Raw genomic sequence first — 18,268 nt, 5'->3', positions numbered from 1 at the left:
AGAGATGGCAAATCTGGGGAGGAAGCATTGGAGGGGATCCCCAGGTTTTAGGAAGAGTGTAGCTGTCACAGGCTGTTAGGAGGAGGGAGCTGTGAAAGGCTGGTTTTGCGAGTAAGTTGCAAGTTGATCTTACCTTTTTTCCCCATAAAGGATGTAAACTATCTCATCCATTTCTACTGAGGCAAAAACAAGTCCAGTATCTCTTCACTTTAGCTGATGTGCTGATAGTGGTCAGCAGTCCGGAAGTCATACCTCAGCCCAGGTTACATTTCTTGCACTGCTCTGCACTTACCGACGCTAGCCCTACTCCTGATTTCCTGCCCGGTGTTCACACACTCATCCCTGATGAAACGGGTTGCGTCTGTCGGAAAATCCTGGTGCTCTTCATTCTCCTTTTTCACCTGGCCAGGTGTTCCGCGTCCTGCCTCACCATGAGCTGCTCTCTGGATATGTCACACCAACCGTGTGTGACGTCCCCTGACCCAGAGGCTTCATTGCTCACATTTCATTTTGCGGTGCATCATGGAGGCCGGTGGGGGTGGGGGGCAAGGGGGGAGGGACAAGGGACTGGGAAGGGCCATGTCACTGACAGCCACAGTCCTGTCCCCACTGCCACACACCGTCATCTCAGTTAACTCAAGGAGACCATTTCTTCCTGAATGGTCCCATTTCTTTTTCTTCTAATCCCTTCGAGGGAGTGTTCAGCCTTGGAGAGTAATGAAACCCTATCCTCCATGGCCCCTTTCCAGCTGGGTGCAGTTCTAAAGTGCGCTCAAAGCCAATACTAGTTATGCTCAAAGTTTCTTATTAATAACAGAGTAAAGACATATGTGAGTGAATATTGAATATTAATTTTCGCTAATGAAAGGCCTTGGCTATTTTATTATGGATGTGAAGCTATCTTGGTATCTGTGGGTGGGGCATTGGCATAGAGCCTCAAATGTCAGGAGGGGATGCCGGTGCCCTCTGGCAGGAAGCTTCCAATTTTCTGGGACGGCTTTTCCCACATTCTTGCTAAAAGCCTGTGGGTAGCTCAGCGGCTTGGCAAATACAGCAAAACCTCCTGGATTGGAGCTGCTCTCACCGAGAATCTGTGGTTGTGCCGTGGGCCAGAACAGGTTCATTTTTACATTTCCCATGCTTAGCTTTTATTAGATAAATGTTTAAACTAGTTTGTGAATTTAGTTTAAATCCACTTAAGAGAATGTTGGGCTCATAGAAAGTTACCAGTTTCACGCATACGCATGATTTATGCTCTGCCTAGAGTCGTACCTAGTATACAGTAGGCTCTTAAAAGTTTGGTTAAGAAACTACTGAATGTTATTAAAGCCTCTGAGTTTCTTTGCTGGGTAGCACTTTAAAAAAAAAAAACAGATTTGTTATTGTTTGCACTCGAACGTGACAAAATTAGGTCTCTAAAAAGATGCTTATCAATTTCGGATGAATCACATCAATGTATCAGTTTTTTCTTTTTGCATTTGTAAAATATAATGAATCACTTTTTTTTCTTTACTTTTTTAATTGAAGTGTGTAACATACAGTGTTATATTAGTTTCGGGTGTACAAGATAATGATTCGACAATTCTGTACGTTACTCAGCGCTCACCACGATAAGTGCTGTCTTCGTCCCCAGTATATAATTAGAGCAATCGCTCTTGGCTTCACATTAAGAGCCTCACTCAAGACCAATTAAATCAGAATTCCAGATGTGGGTTTTGGGCGCTTGTGGGGGGCGGGGAGGGACGTCTTAATTCTTTAACAGTTTTATTGAGGTGTAATTAACATACAACAAACTGCATCCATTTAAAATGGACAGTCCGAGGAGTTTTGACTTACATATTCCCCTGTGCATCCATCACCGTAATCAAGGCAACCACGGCACTGTCTGTGGATTCCCAAGAACCAGGAGGGCTGAGAACAACCACCATAAAGGCTCAAAATCATGAGCTGCTTAAGGCACGTAACTTGTAGTGTCTTCTTCATCTAACAGTTAATAATAACAGCATCAATGAAACTAGTTACTTATAATTTCCCAGTCTAGCCCATTGTCTCTTTTGAGACAAGATACAGTCGCATTAACAAGACAGTGAGAAACATTATTATTTTTTTATGTCAGGCTAACAGTGTTTCCCTCAAAATCTCTTTCTGCCCCGGAAGGACGGTGTCCACACATAGCCTGGGGTTGGGGACCGTTTGTCCATGGGTCCTGCTCTGATACGTTCATTGGAAAAGGCAAGCTTTTCCTAGTAATCTGAGCTAACGTGATGGAGCAGACTACTCCTTGCCGATCCACAGATGTACAGCAAGGGGCGGGGGCAGGGCTGTGAAGGAGCCAGGGGGATCCAGCTCTCTAAGGCACCAGGAATGTGTGCCGGCTCTCTAAGGCACTGGGACTGCAGTCGGGATCTCAGATCCCAGTGAGGCAGATGGAACTTTGTAATCGACTAATGCTCTGTGAATCAACTGGGTAAGAACTCTGCTGACTGCTGTTCAGCCAGTGCTAGTAAAATGATACATGTTTAGAAAGTGATGTAAAAAAAAAAACAAAAAAAAACAAAAAAACCCAGCCAAATGGAATAGCATTAATGGCCAAAACTAGGAAATTGATTAAATGAATATGACTTTTTTATATGGTAGACTATTACCCAGACACCAAAATTGATCTTGTATGATATTTAATGACTTGGGGAAATGTTCATTTTGTTAGGTGGGTACAGCAGGTTACTAAATCAGTACATAATGTATTACACTACTTCTGTATTGAAAAATGTATACAGGGGCGCCTGGGTGGCGCAGTCGGTTAAGCGTCCGACTTCAGCCAGGTCACGATCTCGCGGTCCGTGAGTTCGAGCCCCGCGTCGGGCTCTGGGCTGATGGCTCAGAGCCTGGACCCTGTTTCTGATTCTGTGTCTCCCTCTCTCTCTGCCCCTCCCCCATTCATACTCTGTCTCTCTCTGTCCCAAAAAAATAAATAAACGTTAAAAAAAATTTTTTTAAAAAGAAAAATGTATACAGACACACATACATACAGACAAAAACAACACTCATAAGACATAAAGGCCAGTTTTTATTTTTTTAATGTTTGTTTGTTTGTTTGTTTATTTATTTATTTATTTTGAGAAAGAGCGTGAGCAGGGGAGGGGCAGAGAGAGAGGGAGACACAGAGTCTGAAGCATCTCCAGGCTCCGAGCTGTCAGCACAGAGTCTGACATGGGACTCGAACTCATGAACCTGCAAGATCATGACCTGAGCCAAAGTCGGATACTCAACCGACTGAGCCACCCAGGCGTCCTGACAATTTTTATTTCTGGTGGTGGAAGACAACATACCATTTTAATTTCTTTCCTTTAATTTTCTTGTACTTTCCATATGTCGAAAAGCGAAACTACCTTAATAAATGCCGCTAAAAATCAGCTGTCAAAGTTTCCCCCAGATAAAAATCAAATACTGCCTAAAACAATCCAGTTAAAATGAAGTACAAAAATAAAAACCATTAGCATTCCTGCTTCGAACTCCTGTGCGTTACCCTGTAGGCACCCGCTAAGTGCTTCTTGAGCGATCTGAATAATGACAGGAGCGACACAAAATAAATAAACCCCCTGCTCAAGTTGGAACTCGCTCAGTTGCTTTTCAGAGTCATCAAAGCAGATTTGTTTTGTATGTTCTATTAAATTCAAGTTCGAGGTTGCAAAGCATTTGTGTTACTGTTGAAGGGTGTTGGCATTTCATTTCGTTTTGACTTGACTCCAACTGTTATTTAGCAAGAGGACTGGGCGATATGCAAATAAGCGGGTTTCTGCCCAAGGGCTGTGGCATCGGTTCTTGAAAACTGATTTCGAAGGAGTGGTCTCTCCGACGTGGGGGAAGACCTGACATGGGTCCGCGCACCCCTCATGTTGAAGTTAAGTGGCTGAAGTACAGCAGGGGCTCCCCGAGGCCCCGTGCGCGTCCCTTGCACCCGACCCTCTGCACGGCGCCTGCGCTCTGGCCACCCCTCTGGCCACCGGCGGTTGGCCACCATCTTGGTCTCCCTTATCCATCCCTCTGTCCTCATGGTGCACAAACGTGCTCACATCTCCGCTGCTCCCTAGAGTTCCGATTCAGGGAGGTGGGCCGTGTTTACGGCCCATCCCAGCCAGAGGTGCTTTTTCCCACCTCCAGACTCCCCTGCACGTTGTTGGCACTTCACAGCATGTGTGTCAGTCACACGCTTCACGGGCTGTGAGGCCAGACACGTTCCTCTCTTTGACCCATTTCTCCCTTGGCCTCTGAATTCGCGGGAGCACAGCAGGCCTTATGGTGACTGATTTCTACGACCTCGGGTCATCTCTCAATCCAAGAATATGGAAAGTTTGTAAGGTGCTTGGCTTTTCCCGTGGGGCATACTTCCACTAAGCGTGCTGTGGCCTTATTTTTATTTTTTATTTTTTTGGCATATACGGATCTTCCTCGACTTACAGTGGGGTTCCGTCCCGATGAACCCGTTGCAAATTGAGAATATCCTAAGTCTAAAATGTACCTAATACACCTGATCTCCCAAACAGCACAGTTCAGCCTATAGCCTACCTTGCGTGTGCTCAGAATACTTACATCAGCTGATAGTAAAATCATCTAACACACAGCCTGTTTGGTGATCGGGTGGTGAATATCTCATGTAATTTAGTGAATACGGTATTTAAAGTGACCAACAGAATGGGCATGTGGGTACAGAATGGTTACAAGTGTGGGGCTTGTTGACTCTGGTGATCCCACGGCCCACAGAGCTGCTACGTGCTGCCCAGCATCGCGAGAGGAGCGTCCCACGTATTGCTAGCCCAGGAAAAGATCCAGATTCAAAATTTGAAGTTCAGTTTCTACTGAACCCATATTGCTTTCATACCATCGTAAAATCAAAAAGTGGTACATTGAACCAGTGTAAGTCAGGGACTGTCTGCCCTCATGTCTGAAGTTAACTGGCTTTCCAACATTAACTGAGGTTTTATGTCTCGGCTAGTGTCTTCCCCTCCTCACAAAGTTTTTGTGTATTTGTTTGCTTGTTCAATGACATCAGCAGAAATAGAAGAGGGATGCCATAGCACAGAGTTAGGCAGACCACATTCAAATCCCATGTTAGGATAATCCCAGGTTAGGCAGACCGCATGTCAAATCCTCGGACATGGACAAGCTCTGACTTCGGGATGCATCACTGGACTTTTCTGTGCCTCAGTGTGCCCACGTAGAAAATCTGTATAATAATGGCCACATTGTGGGATTATTGTAGGATTAACGAGTTTGTGTAGGAACCTCTTAGTCCCTCCTGTGGGCCATGAAAGCTTCTCACTGAATACTGGAGCGCACATCCTTTCTTCCTGGCTCCCTCCTTTCAAACCTGAAATCAGGCTCAGAATAAGGAAACTGCACTGAGGTGTGAGTACGGAGCAGCTAGCGAGTTTGCGGGTTTCAAACTGGTGTCCCGGCAAACTGCTAAGTCACATCCCATGAGCCTCCCAGGCGGTCACTGTAAGATCACCACCACACACATGAGGCCATGAATGCCAAGGGTCTCTTCTCTCTGCTTTGCTTAACCAACGTGATCTGTCCAAAGACTTTAAAATAATAGAAAATATACATCGCAGGCATGAAAGTGGCAAATGGTATTCACGGGTTGGCAGTTCTCTGTCCCATCAGGTGACTCTGGTCGGGCTGTGCCCGTGGCCACAGCAGAGGGAAAGGGAAGCGCCACGTTTCCTTCTTTTCTTGGAACTGCCATCTTTTTCTCGTCTCCCATGCCAGTGTCTTCTCACAGGACTCACAAGAGAAGAAAAGTCTCACTGTTCTGGAAACGCTAGAAAACGTTCCAAAACTTTCTCAGCGTCCTTCCTAGCAACAGATCCAGTGACTTCCTCCACATTTCTTCCGGGTGGCACTGCTCTCTTGGTGTTTATTACTCTTTGCCACCCACTAGCCATGCGACGCTGGGCCATGAGTTCTCATTCTGTGCCTCGTTCTCATTTTTCCCTCCTATTAGGTGGGACACTAAAATGCCCACCATCGGAAAGTTGTTATTGAATATATGGATCAAATACATGTCCAAAGTACCCAGTATGGAGTAAGCTTTCAATGTATGTTGGTGGGTAGTCATTCGATCTGCGTGAACAATGAATGCACCTGTGAGGTTGTGCGAGTAACATAGACTAGGAATCCCAAAGCTCATCTCTGTGAAGTCCTGGCTTTGCTGCTCACTAGCTGTAATGAATGATCGATAACTTGCCCAACCTTGCTCAACCTTTATTTTTATCCATAAGATGGCAAGAAAAATACCTATTTTTCCATGTCAAGTTAGATTACTTTTGTGAAAACTAAACCACAAAATGCCATACGACCCAAGATGGTATTATTATCTCTCATCTCTGCCTGTCTTTGAGCAGAAGCTGCTTAGTTGTCTTTGTGTTTCTTGTGGCTTGCAGGGCAGTACCTTGACCCCAGTGGATCAGATGGTAATTGTTGAAAGAACAGTGTCACAATTCGACACAGCTGAGAAAAAAGAAGCAAGGCAAGAAGGCCTCTGCGTCTTCAACAGAGATGGTGGGAAATCTACACACACACTCGTGTGTTTGCTTTGTAGACAGGCCCAAGGAGCCCTCCCTTTGAAGATTTCCAGTCTTATTTACACAGTCAGTCCTGGGACGACCAGGGGTACCCAGGTAGAGCAGTGAGGACGGGTTGGGTTGTTCCAGGAGGGCACACTGACCACCATGAGAGACTGGAGCTTGACAGTCTGACCGTAAGGGTACAGACAGAAAAACTAAGAAAAGCAGACACAAGAACTTAAAAAACTCTTCGGTGTGGGGCTTTTTACTCTAAGGAGAGATCCCATGAGGCTTCCTGAAAGCTAAATTAGACAAAGCAGTTGAGATCTTTGGAGAACAATTTCACTTTGGCAGGGGTATACCAGATGACCTAAAATGACAGACTGCTAATTTCCATGATTGCCTCTGGGAAGGATGAAACTAACGTGGCTCTGGTTTTGCAATATGTTTCTCAAACATAACTTCTTGGTCTGCTGCACAGGTAATTATTCTAACTACAAAGTTCATGTTGCCAATTATCGCAACTATGGCCTAATTTTCTCTAATGATGCTGAAATCTAATCCTTCTGGGTTTTGCGGGTTTTTACCAAGGAAATGGTAAAACCTTTATCCAGCAGATGAATTGCGTGGTCCCGTCAGTTTACATAGCTATTTATATCTTACAGATGATTTGCAGTCAATTTGGAGAATTGGGAATTATTAATTTTAAGTAATGACCTCAATGCTAAACTACATTCATTTTTATTTCTTGACCGGTCTGGTTTTTGCTGTTTTCCATACCACTGTTTGCTCTGTGAAGTAGTGTCTTATTCAGTGTTCTTATCATAGCATGAACATCATTCTGGATGGCATGCTTGTCTAATTTGCAGGCGGCATGAAGGTGAAAGGCAGAACAAATATTTTGGAGGGGCGGAATTGAGAGGTTGCGAATTTTTGGCAAGCTGGAATAATGAGCTCCGTTTTTAAAGGTGCAATTTTAATGGGGTAAAAATAAAGCCTTTAGTTGGTCCTAACAACAATACCTACAGAACGATAAGGGAGATCTTCATTGTCAAGCTGATAAACAGCCGTAAGAACGGCCAGGAAATGAGGTTCTATAATTTTATTCCGTACGTACTGCCCATTTGGACTTGTGGAGAACAGAGACTCAGGGCGCCCTAAGGAGCAGGGACTTGCCACCCAGCTCCCCTGCCTGGGTCTGGAAAGGGGGAAGCTGTCAGGGTCAGGCAACTTCAAGGATGACTCTTCTCTCTCACGGTTTCTCTTTTGGCCTTTCTGCTTACCTTTGCATATTCGGGAGGTCCTCCTCTGACACCTGATGTCCACTCCAGATCCCAGAGAGCTAGTTTGATGGACTTGGCTGATCATTGTCTCCCTTCTGGGGCGAGACCCTTGCACAGAGCCACCTCATGGGCCCTCCGCCAGCCTTTGTGGGATACTCAGGGGTATCCAGTCAGCGGCCGCCTTGCTAAAACCACAACTTATCCCTGCTTTTCAGAACAGCGGGCTGTGGTTAGGCAGTTGACATCAGAATGCAAATCTGGATATGTCTCCAAAGGCCAGCATTGAGACCAATGAGTGAAAGCTACAGGAAGCGATGTTCGTCTCCATACGGAGTCCCTTAAAATGGATCGGGCCATAGGCAGATGGGTGGTTGGATACAGTGACTGTCGAGGCCCCCTCCAATTCCCAAAATTTTGTGCTTGTATTTTGACCATCATTCTTTCATGTTTTCCCAGACGTGTCTAATGAAAACCCTCTTTTTGCATTGTCATTAAACTGAAGGTAATTCTGCCACTGTACAATTGGAATATGCCTGAGGTGTCAGAAACAGTAGTATTTTTGCCTCAGCCTCTTAAATAAAATATTTAAACGTTCGGTAATGTTTCGGTGAATTGTAAATGGTGGTCCAGATACCCCTCGGGTAGGCTTTTAAACTCATATTCGTGAGGGCCTGAGGCGGTTAGGGCAGATTTCAGTGGTGACTCTTCAGATAGTTGCCCAAGCTGACGTCCCTCAAAATAGTGTCATTAAGTCTTCGGGAGTGTGTGCACGCGCACGTGTGGTATAGTCGTGTGTGTGTGTGTGTGTGTGTGTGTGTGTGTGTGTGTGTGTGTTGTGCAGGGAGAATGGAAATCCTTCCGTACCATGTTACTCCTGGCAGGAACAGCGGAAGTAGGATTTCATCAGAGGAGCTCTGCCGCCACCAGGAAGCCCGCGGGATGCTTCAGGCGCCACTGCCCAGGGTGCGACTGCGCATGCGCGGGGGCAAGCGCCGTCTAAGTAGACCCAGAGCGGAGGAGCCTCGCCTGCGGCTTGCGGGTCACTGTGTTCCCCACCCGCCGGGTCACTGTGTTCCCCACACGCCGGCCCACGGTTAGGAGAGAGACTAGCTTTGTGAACTCTCGACTTCATCCTGGGGCTGAGCCTGACCTCGCTGGGCTTCAATTGCCTCACTTAGAAATTATAAATAAACTGTTCCGGTACCAGTAGTGAGGTCCGAGAAGTTTGTTTGGATTAAAGCACTTCTTAGACGCACGATGTCCAGCTCATATCAAGGACTGTAACTTAGCAAGTAGGATTAGCTTTGATCTCTATTGTTCTGTAAGGAGTGGGGGCCCAGAGAGCCCGTGGCCTCGATTCCCGGTCAAGCATGTGACTCCATGTCTCCCGGTCATACGGCCCGGCCTGGGAGAGATCGAGTCCAGCCCCAGCTCAGGATCCAACTTTACCTCCCCTAAAGACTTGATTCTGTCCTAGTGGTGTTCTTTTGCTTGGACCCTACCTACATCACCGTATTTCTCAGGGCATCAGTCCCTTCTTGAAAATTGGGCAACGATGTGATTTTATAGGGTCTTAAACTTTGGATACTATTAATTTAAACTGTATTTGTTTCATTTTATTTTTTAATGTTTATTTATTTATTTTGAGAGAGAGAGAGAGAGCAGGGAGGGGTAGAGAGAGAGGGAGAGAGAGAATCCCAAGCAGGCTCTGCAGTGTCAGTGCAGAGCCCCTATGCTGGACCCAACCCCACAAACTGGGAGACCATGATCTGAGCTGAAATGCAGAGTCAGACACTTAACTGACTGAGCTACCCAGACGCCCCTGAATTGTATTTGTTTTAAAACAAACTTGAGGGGCACATGGGTGGTTCAGGTCAAGACTTGGCCGTTTCTGAGTTCGAGCCCCACATCGGGCTCTGTGCTGACAGCTCAGAGCCTGGAGGCTGCTTCAGGCTCTTTCTCTCTGCCCCTCCCCTACTCACAGTCTCTCTCTCTCTCTCTCTCTCTCTCTCTCTCTCTCTCTCTCTCTTTCTCTCTCTCTCAAAAACTAATAAACATTAAAAACAATATTTTAAGCAAACTTGAATTATCAGGTGCAAACCATGGGGACGAGGCAGAATGTCAGAGCTAGATGAGCCGTCTTCTCAGACTTTGTCTCTTTGGAAAAAATGCCTGTGCTCGGGCTCCATCCCACCTGAGATTCTGATTTCATGTCGAAGATTTATTTGGCCTGGGTGAGGCAAGCCAGAGATACTTTCTACAAGCTCTCCGAGTATCGTTAAAAGTGCCTGCAGGGTAGAGAAGCACTTAGCAAGCCCAAGGTCAGACCATTAGTGCTGGGAGCAGGTGTAGTGCTCTTGGCTTCTGCTCTCCTCCTTACACACTGACCCCCAAGTTCTGGTTTAAAGAGGTTTTCTGAATGCTCCCTTCTGCGATTTTTACCCTTTCTCATCAAAGTGAGGCATTAAAGAAACACAGTAGTCGAGTACTTCTGTTAGTTGGTTTCCGATTAACGAAGGCTTCATTATGTGTAGCTCTACCTTAACCTTACACTTGTTTTCTTAGTGTGTTTAGCAACTCTCTTTATTCCCAGATGCCTTCTTTTCTTACCGCCTTCAAAGCCACCTCTAAAATGTAATTGCATTGCTGAGTTCTTCTCTGACATCGTCAACCTTGATCAAATACTTCATTCTTCATTGTTTGCTCTTTTCTGTCGGTGTTAGATTCTTCCTGGCCACAGCCTGTGTGTCGATGTGATTATAAAGCACATGGTGTTCTCATGAAGTATAAGAATAGAATAAGATCAAGTGCCTTCTCCCCCCACCCCCTAATTTGTGTGCACAGTTGTTTCCTGCTGTTTAGGGGTCACTCGGGCTTTCATCCTACACTAAGATGTAATTGGAATTATGTTACCTGTTTTCATTGCCTGTTGCCATTAAATTGCTTAAAGTCTTAAGACATTGATGGTCTCAAGTGCAGAACTGTGTGGTTAAAATGAATCACGGAATTTAAGATGTATTAAGTTCCCCTTGTCGATGTTAAGGTGGTAGGTAGAGTGAAATATCAGCTTAATAGAATTAACTAACCCAAAACAATTTACACTGTTCTATGTTTTTTCTTTTCTTTTCTTTTCTTTCTCAGGAATCCTTGTGGTGTTCTTCCTTAGCGCCCACTACCCCTGTTTGCTGAAGACTTTGACCAAAGCTGCTCTCAGCTGTTGGCATCATCCTGAGGAAAGGACAGCTTTCACACATCAGGGAAACTTTCAGGAGACTGTGGGCCCCAGTGTTTCTTCTGAAGGTGAGAGTTAATCAGTCCTCTCTTTGTCTTTAGAAATCTAAATTAGCTGTTCTGTCTTCCAAAATCTACTTCTTGGAAAAGAGTGAATAAGAGACCAGGTTATTGAACACTCTCTGCATAGAATTGAGAGTTTTTCTTTTTCAGGAGACTTTTTCAGTAGTTACGAAGGAAATCACTTGGTTATTTTGACAGAACAGGAATTTATTTGATGTTGTGGCTCTGATCTAAGAAGACTTATTTGAACACACACACACACACACACGCACGCACACCTTGAGAAATCAATAACATTTCTCTTCTCAAAAGACTTTCTTATGTATTTTAGCGTCTCTCAGAGCCTTCATAATAGCCTTACCTTGCCTTTTAGGAATGTTTTAAGGACAAAACAAAACAACTTCAGTGAAAGCACTTTGTAAACCATGAAGATTTATTTGCATAAGTAAGAAAGACAATGACTATGTGGAATCCTCCAAAATACCCTTATATCCTCCAATCTGTTTTTCTTTATATGGTTTGATTCATTTTTAATATGGTTCCGTAAACTTTGCAAGGATCTCAAGGAGCAGAGGTGGTGAGTCCTTACCTTCAAGGAATATCTGTCATGTGCAAGAGACAGACACATGAATAGATAACCAATTCCAATATGATGAAAGTATATTGAGACTGCATTAAGGAGTGCAGCAGAAGCAGAGGCAGCCTGGGGCCAGAGACTGTGTGTGTAAAAAGCAGGCTGCTTACAGGAGGTAACCCCTGAAGTGGCCCTTGAAAGATGAATAGGAGTTGGCCTAGTGGAGTGGCCTAGGGTCTTGTAGACAGGAGCAGCGGGATGCGGGTGTGAAATCTGCATGCGGAATAAGTTGTTAGGGTTATTGAACCACAGGGTATGAAAGGGGTGTGTGTGTGTGGGTGTGTGTGTGTGTGTGTGTGTGTGTGTGTGTGTGTGTGTGTGTAAGCACTGAGGGGTTTTAAGATGGCAGTCATTGGAGGGAGCCTGGGTGACTTAGTTGGTTAAGCGTCCGACATCAGCTCAGGTCATGATCTCGCCATTCATGGGTTCGAGCCCCACTTCGGGCTCCATGCTGACAGCTCAGAGCCTGGAGCCTGCTTCGGATTCTGTGTCTCCTTCTCCCTCTCTGTCCCTCTCTTGTTCGCGCTCTGTCTTTCTCTCTCTCAACAATAAATAAACATAAAAAAAAAAATCTTTTTAAAGATGGCATTCATTAGTATTTAAAAATTTTTAATGCTTATTTTTGAGAGAAAGAGACAGAGTGCAAGCAGGGGAGGGGCAGAGAGAGAGAGACACACACACAGAATCTGAAGCAGGCTCCAGGCTCCGAGCTGTCAGCACAGAGCCCAGTGTGGGGCTCGAACCCACAGACCGCGAGATCAGGACCTGACCTGAAGTCAGCTGCTTGACTGAACCACCAGGTACCCTAGTCATTGGTATTTGAGGTATGTTGCCTTGGAGAGAGTGTAGGGACAGCTGGAGGTGAGCAAGATTGAAGAAAGGTTTGTTTTGCACTGACCTGGCAAAGATATGGGAGGGCTGACACTGGGGAGGAAGCAGTGAGGAACAGAGAGGAAGAGAGCTTTGAAAGAGCTAGACTGTGCTGGATTTGGTGGTAGTTTGGGCCTTGGAAGTGAGAAATGTTAGGGCCTGGGATTCTCAGGTTTCTGACTCTGGTGACATTTTTAGGAATTTAGGGGAGGGAAGCAGACCTGTTCTTGGGGAGGAAAGGACTTTGAGGTATACATGGGACATGTAGATAGACAAGGCCACTGGGCAGCTGGAAGTTACTAAGTGTGGTGGTTAGGGGAGGGTTCCGGGCTAGAAACATTGATTTGGGAGCTAGAGGCGATCGTTACAAATCTTTCATGAACTATCAATTTGATTTGGTACTTAAGCTGTCAAAAGAAGTCGGACAGAAAATGGCAAACATCATATGGTTTCCCTTAGATTTGGACTCTAACACACAAAACGAATGAGCAAAGAAACATAAAAAAGACAGAAAGAGTCTCACAGATACAGAGAATAAATTGGCGGTTGCCAGATGGGGGAATGTGGGGAGGTGGGTGACCTAGGGGAAGGGGATTGACAGGTACAGTCTTCCAGTTATAAAATAAATAGATCATGAAAATTACAGCATAAAGAATACAGCCAATAATATTGTGATAGCGTTGTACGGTGAGAGATGGTAACACATGGATTTTGGTGAGCGTCTCGTACCGTATGTAATTGTTGCATCACGATGTTGTACATCTGATGCCAGGAGAACATTATATGTCCACCGTCCTTCAGCAAAAAAATTACTCATTCAGATACTTAAAACACAACTCGCTGCATTCTCAAAGTCCATTTCATTTTGACATTGCCTGCCATTTCATTTGTATCTCTGCTTGTTGGTCTTCTTAGTGGAATAAATGGGGATTTTTTTCCTAGGGACAAATGTGGGGGCTTTTTCAGTTTGATGAAAGGAAATCGAAACCGGTATTTAAAAAACAATGAAAACTCCAAAATTTGGGATGCCTGGGTGGCTCAGTCCAGTTAAGAGTCCGACTCCTGATTTCAGCTCAGGGCATGAGCTCACAGTTGGTGAGATCAAGCCTTGTGTCGGGCTCTGCACTGACAGAGTGGGCCTGCTTGGGATTCTCTCTCTCTCCCTCTGCCCCTACCCTGCTCATGCTCTCTCTCTCTCTCTCTCTCTCTCTCTCTCTCTCTCTCTCAAAATAAATAAAAAATAAATTTAAAAGAAACCCATAAAATTTAGGAGTTACAAGCCAGTGCCATTCTCCACTTTAATTCACGGTATTTACAGAAATTATCTAAGAAACAAGCTTTGCTTTTCAAAGTATGATTCTTTTTCTGTTGAAATCATGGTTTCTTGTCTGTTCCTTACTTTCATTGCTCTGCGCAGACTTGAGTATGGCTTATGGGGGACTGAGCAGGATTTTTCCCACATTCTTCAGGGTACATCAGGGTCCCTTCCTTTGGATTTTCCCAGCATCATCCAGAACGTCATTAAGTGAGCCTGTTATAACAGAGGCTGCACTGTTTCAGAGACGTCTCCCCGAGTCAGACGTTACTCAGAGCCTTCTTTGAGGGAATGGCGTGGCTAAAAATTTTAAATTCAAATAATACTGACAATAGTACTATTTTGAGTGAATTTTATTTGATTACTGTGGCCTTGATTAGCTTACTGACTTTTTCCCTTAAGACCTGTTGGAAGATCACAAAATGCTCCCTTTTTACTATTTCTAGTCTGTTTCTCTACCGACTTTCCAGAAGCTTTAAAGAACAGCTGACCTATCACTTGCATTTTTACACATAAGGAAATGAATTTGAAGCAAAATTAAGCAGCTGACCTAATGCTAAGAGGCAGAGGCAGAGGCCTGGTCTGTTCACACTCAGGCTGCCCTTTCCACCGATTCATTTTTTTCCTCTCATTGCACGTCTTTATTGTAGTGTCACGTTACCTAAATGTCTTAGAATAATAAGACTTGAACTGAGGAAATCCGTTCACATTGATGGCATTTGCCTTGGCTAATCGCTCTATATTCAACGAACAGATTTGGCTTTATTATTTTAGGCTCTGATTAAGGTTTTATTTTACTTTTATTTTTTAATGTTTACCTACCTGTTTTGAAAGAGAGAGGGAGAGAGAGCATGTGTGCACATGAGGGAGGGGCAGAGAGAGAGGGAGAGAGAATCCCAAGCAGGGTCTACACTGCCAGCGCAGAGCCCGACTCGGGGCTCAGTCCCATGAACCGTGAGATCATAACCTGAGCTGAAATCAAGAGTCCAGACGCTTAACCGACTGAGCCCCAAGGTTTTACTTTTAATTTTTGTGATTTTAAAGTTTTAACATGGCTTTTGTTTTTGTTTTGTCTAAGCTGGTTCCACTCCTGACATGAAGGATCAGTGTAGAATCAAAACCACCACCCATGTTTAAATTCTAGTTAAAAAAGGGGGTGCCTGGCTGCCTCAGTGGGTTAAGCATCCAAGTCCTGATCTCAGGTTCATGAGTTCAAGCCCCACAATTGTGCTCCATGCTAGGAGTGAAGCCTTTAAAAAAAAAAAAAGAAAATATTCTAGTTAAAAAAGGACAATCACCGGGGTGCCTGGGTGGCTCAGTCGGTTGAGCGTCCAACTTCGGCTCAGGTCACAATCTCGCGGTTCGTGAGTTCGAGCCCCGCGTCGGGCTCTGGGCTGATGGCTCAGAGCCTGGAGCCTGCTTCCGATTCTGTGTCTCCCTCTCTCTCTGCCCCTCCCCCGTTCATGCTCTGTCTCTCTCTGTCCCAAAAATAAATAAACGTTAAAAAAAAAATTAAAAAAAAAAAAAGGACAATCACCTCAACATCCATTCATCACTTTTTCCCTACTAGGTACTTTCAGTAACAGGGTATTAGGCATTTTCACACACAGTGCAAATACTGGCCGCCCAGCCCAGTTTCCTGAAACATCCTATTTCTTTCTCAGTTTTATTTCCTCCTTTTTAGAGAAAATGCAACTTTCATACCAAAAATAAATAAATAAATAAAAGATGCTCATTAATTATTTTCAAACCAACTCTTTTCAGCCCGGGATAGTTCTGATTTGGTCAAATACATTGCAACGCCCAATGGGTTTTAGGTATAGAAAATGAATTTATGGAAACGCTGAGTTGGTGTAGCTTAGAATGAGGGCACGTGCATGCGAGTTGTAGCTGGTCTCAAGGACAAGGCATTGTTCTCTGAAATTCACAGAATGGTCAGTCATTGCTGCGAAAGCAGTGGGCTGTAAGTGGTCAGAGTGCGTGTACAGAACATGATTCACTCATCCCGAAAGCCACCAGTAACAAAAGAGTTTACACTCAATTATGTGCAGGACCCAAGAACTGAGCCTTCCTGTTTTGGTCTTTTTTTTTTTTCTGCTTCTTTCTGCCTCTGCCTGTCTCTGTGTCTCTTTTTCTCTCTCCCTTGTATTCTCTGGGTGAAAGAAACATAGTAACACGATGTCTCCATAACGTGCAACCCTTGGCAGTTGGTGTCGATGGAACCGGCAGTGGGAAAGGTCGATCACGGATATGGGAAGCTGGGGCACCGCCCCTTATTTGGGAAGTGGGGGACAGTTGTAGGGAGACATTGATGGGTCTGTCCTCCACCTAGCTCGGCTGTCTTGGCAGAACGACAGCATGAACAGGGACGGACAGACATGGGAGCCACGGAAGATAGTGAGTGCAAGACGGTATGATGGTTAGGGAAGGGCGTGACGTCTTTTCACCACTGTTGTTTGGATTCGTGGTTGGGTCTTCCTCTGAACTCTCTTACTGTGGGCCAGGTACACAGTGCAACGGTATTGGCTGGCTGCTTTCTGCTCAGAACCCAGAGTGAGTGTTGCAAGCACTATCATGTAAAAATGAAGCACGGGATAGAGTTTCCGTGAGCTTTGGAGTTGCCACTTAGAAAAGTAGTTCGAGTTTGAAATGGCATTCAAGACCGCCCTCCCTCGCTTTACCCTGTGGCTACAGCACAGAATGGTGCTGCAGGGGGGCGGGGGGTGGTGAGGAAAGTTGGGAACAACTCCTATCAGAAAGCCGAAGTCATAGGTGAGTTGCCAGGGTGACACTTGTGAGCGGGCCGTCTTCCAGCAGGCTCAAATTATATTTAACAGTAAAATGTGTTACCCTGTGCCCTTCTGTAGTGTGGGGTTTTAAAAAGAAAGGGGAGAGGAAATGCTGAGCCACCAACTTTGGATACTAAATTCAATCCCTCTACAGAGGTCATAGACTACATCAGCAATTTGTGGACAGTTTCGGTGGAGGACAATGACAACGGATTTCTAATCAGATGACGTTGCTACGTTTGAATTTTCACTCTCCACTGCCTTTTGTTGTTTGCACGCTTCGAAATTATTCTGGATTCAGGTTTATTATTAACTTTTTGAACTCCAGCTTCTGCACCGATATCTGGCTGCTCATGTCTCAACGAGAATGGTGACTGGAGACTTTATTTTCGCAGTCATCAATAGAATAGCCGGGCAGCATAATATGAATTAATGGCTCTTTGCATTTTCCCACAATATAAGCTGGATTCGTTATCCCCTGGGGATCTATTTCAAATTCATGCCCTGTGAAGCCATTTTTGCTTTCTAGCTTTTTAAAAGCTTCTGCATAACGGCTACCTAGATCACAATAAATAATACATAGTTTTGATTTGAAACTCTAAAAACATTTCCGACTGTTCCCATTATAAAATGGAAAATGAAACAGAACTTGCACTTCATGATCAATAGCATAAGTATTTGTGCTGTTTGTATGGTCTTTTTTAAGCAAGAACCATCCTAGGCAATTATGTCCTTTTAATATCATTTAGAAGATAAAATCTGTGAGGAAAGATTGAAGATAAAAAAATTATTATTTTTTTTAATTTTTTTTTGTTTTCAACGTTTATTTATTTTTGGGACAGAGAGAGACAGAGCATGAACGGGGGAGGGGCAGAGAGAGAGGGAGACACAGCATCGGAAACAGGCTCCAGGCTCCGAGCCATCAGCCCAGAGCCTGACGCGGGGCTCGAACCCACGGACCGCGAGATCGTGACCTGGCTGAAGTCGGACGCTCAACCGACTGCGCCACCCAGGCGCCCCTAAGATAAAAAAAATTATTGAGGCTGCACAACCACTAATTGGGTTTGTTTTTTTATCCCTTGTAACATCTTTCACTTGGAAGACATGTATATTAATGTTGACCAGGACTGTTCAAAATGGTGGTTATCCACTTGGGTAATAATCGTGTTACTGATATTTCAGATTATTCTCTGCCCTTTCTGTGTCCCTTCTTTGCTAGCAAAGTTTCCATGTTTTGTTTAGAGTCATTTTAGTGTGTGTGTGTCACATGGAGACTGTGTCACAGCAAAGGGACAGAATAGAGGCAGATTCCTCATTTCCTACACATAAGCCTAAGCAGTATTTGTGGTTCTTTCCCCCGCCTTGATCTATTATTATTATTATTATTATTTCTTTAGCATTAAAGCTATGTGATTTCTATCCCTTACAAACCCATAAATAGGTACATAGAACCATATCCTAAGTTGGGGATCAGAAAATAGTCATCGTAGGGGCACCTGAGTGGCTCAGTTAGT

At 44.6% G+C, this 18,268-nt stretch overlaps 1 protein-coding gene across 21 annotated transcripts in view; it reads left to right on the top strand.

Annotated features, from left to right (window-relative positions):
- NRCAM (neuronal cell adhesion molecule) overlaps positions 1 to 18,268 on the top strand; it is a 291,038-nt gene that overhangs the window by 49,272 nt on the left and 223,498 nt on the right. For all 21 annotated transcript variants that reach the window (XR_005789490.1, XR_005789491.1, XM_040472965.1 and 18 more), the window contains exon 2: positions 10,994 to 11,152. The gene's annotated coding sequence lies outside the window, so the exon portion shown is untranslated. The remainder of the gene's footprint in view (positions 1 to 10,993; positions 11,153 to 18,268) is intronic.

The sequence above is a fragment of the Herpailurus yagouaroundi genome, unplaced genomic scaffold (genome assembly GCF_014898765.1).
Source record: "Herpailurus yagouaroundi ecotype Mexico unplaced genomic scaffold, PumYag 100, whole genome shotgun sequence".
Taxonomy (NCBI): Eukaryota; Metazoa; Chordata; class Mammalia; order Carnivora; family Felidae; genus Herpailurus; species Herpailurus yagouaroundi.
The sequence above is the reverse complement of the archived record's forward strand: the minus strand, read 5'-3'. Positions and strand labels throughout refer to the sequence as shown.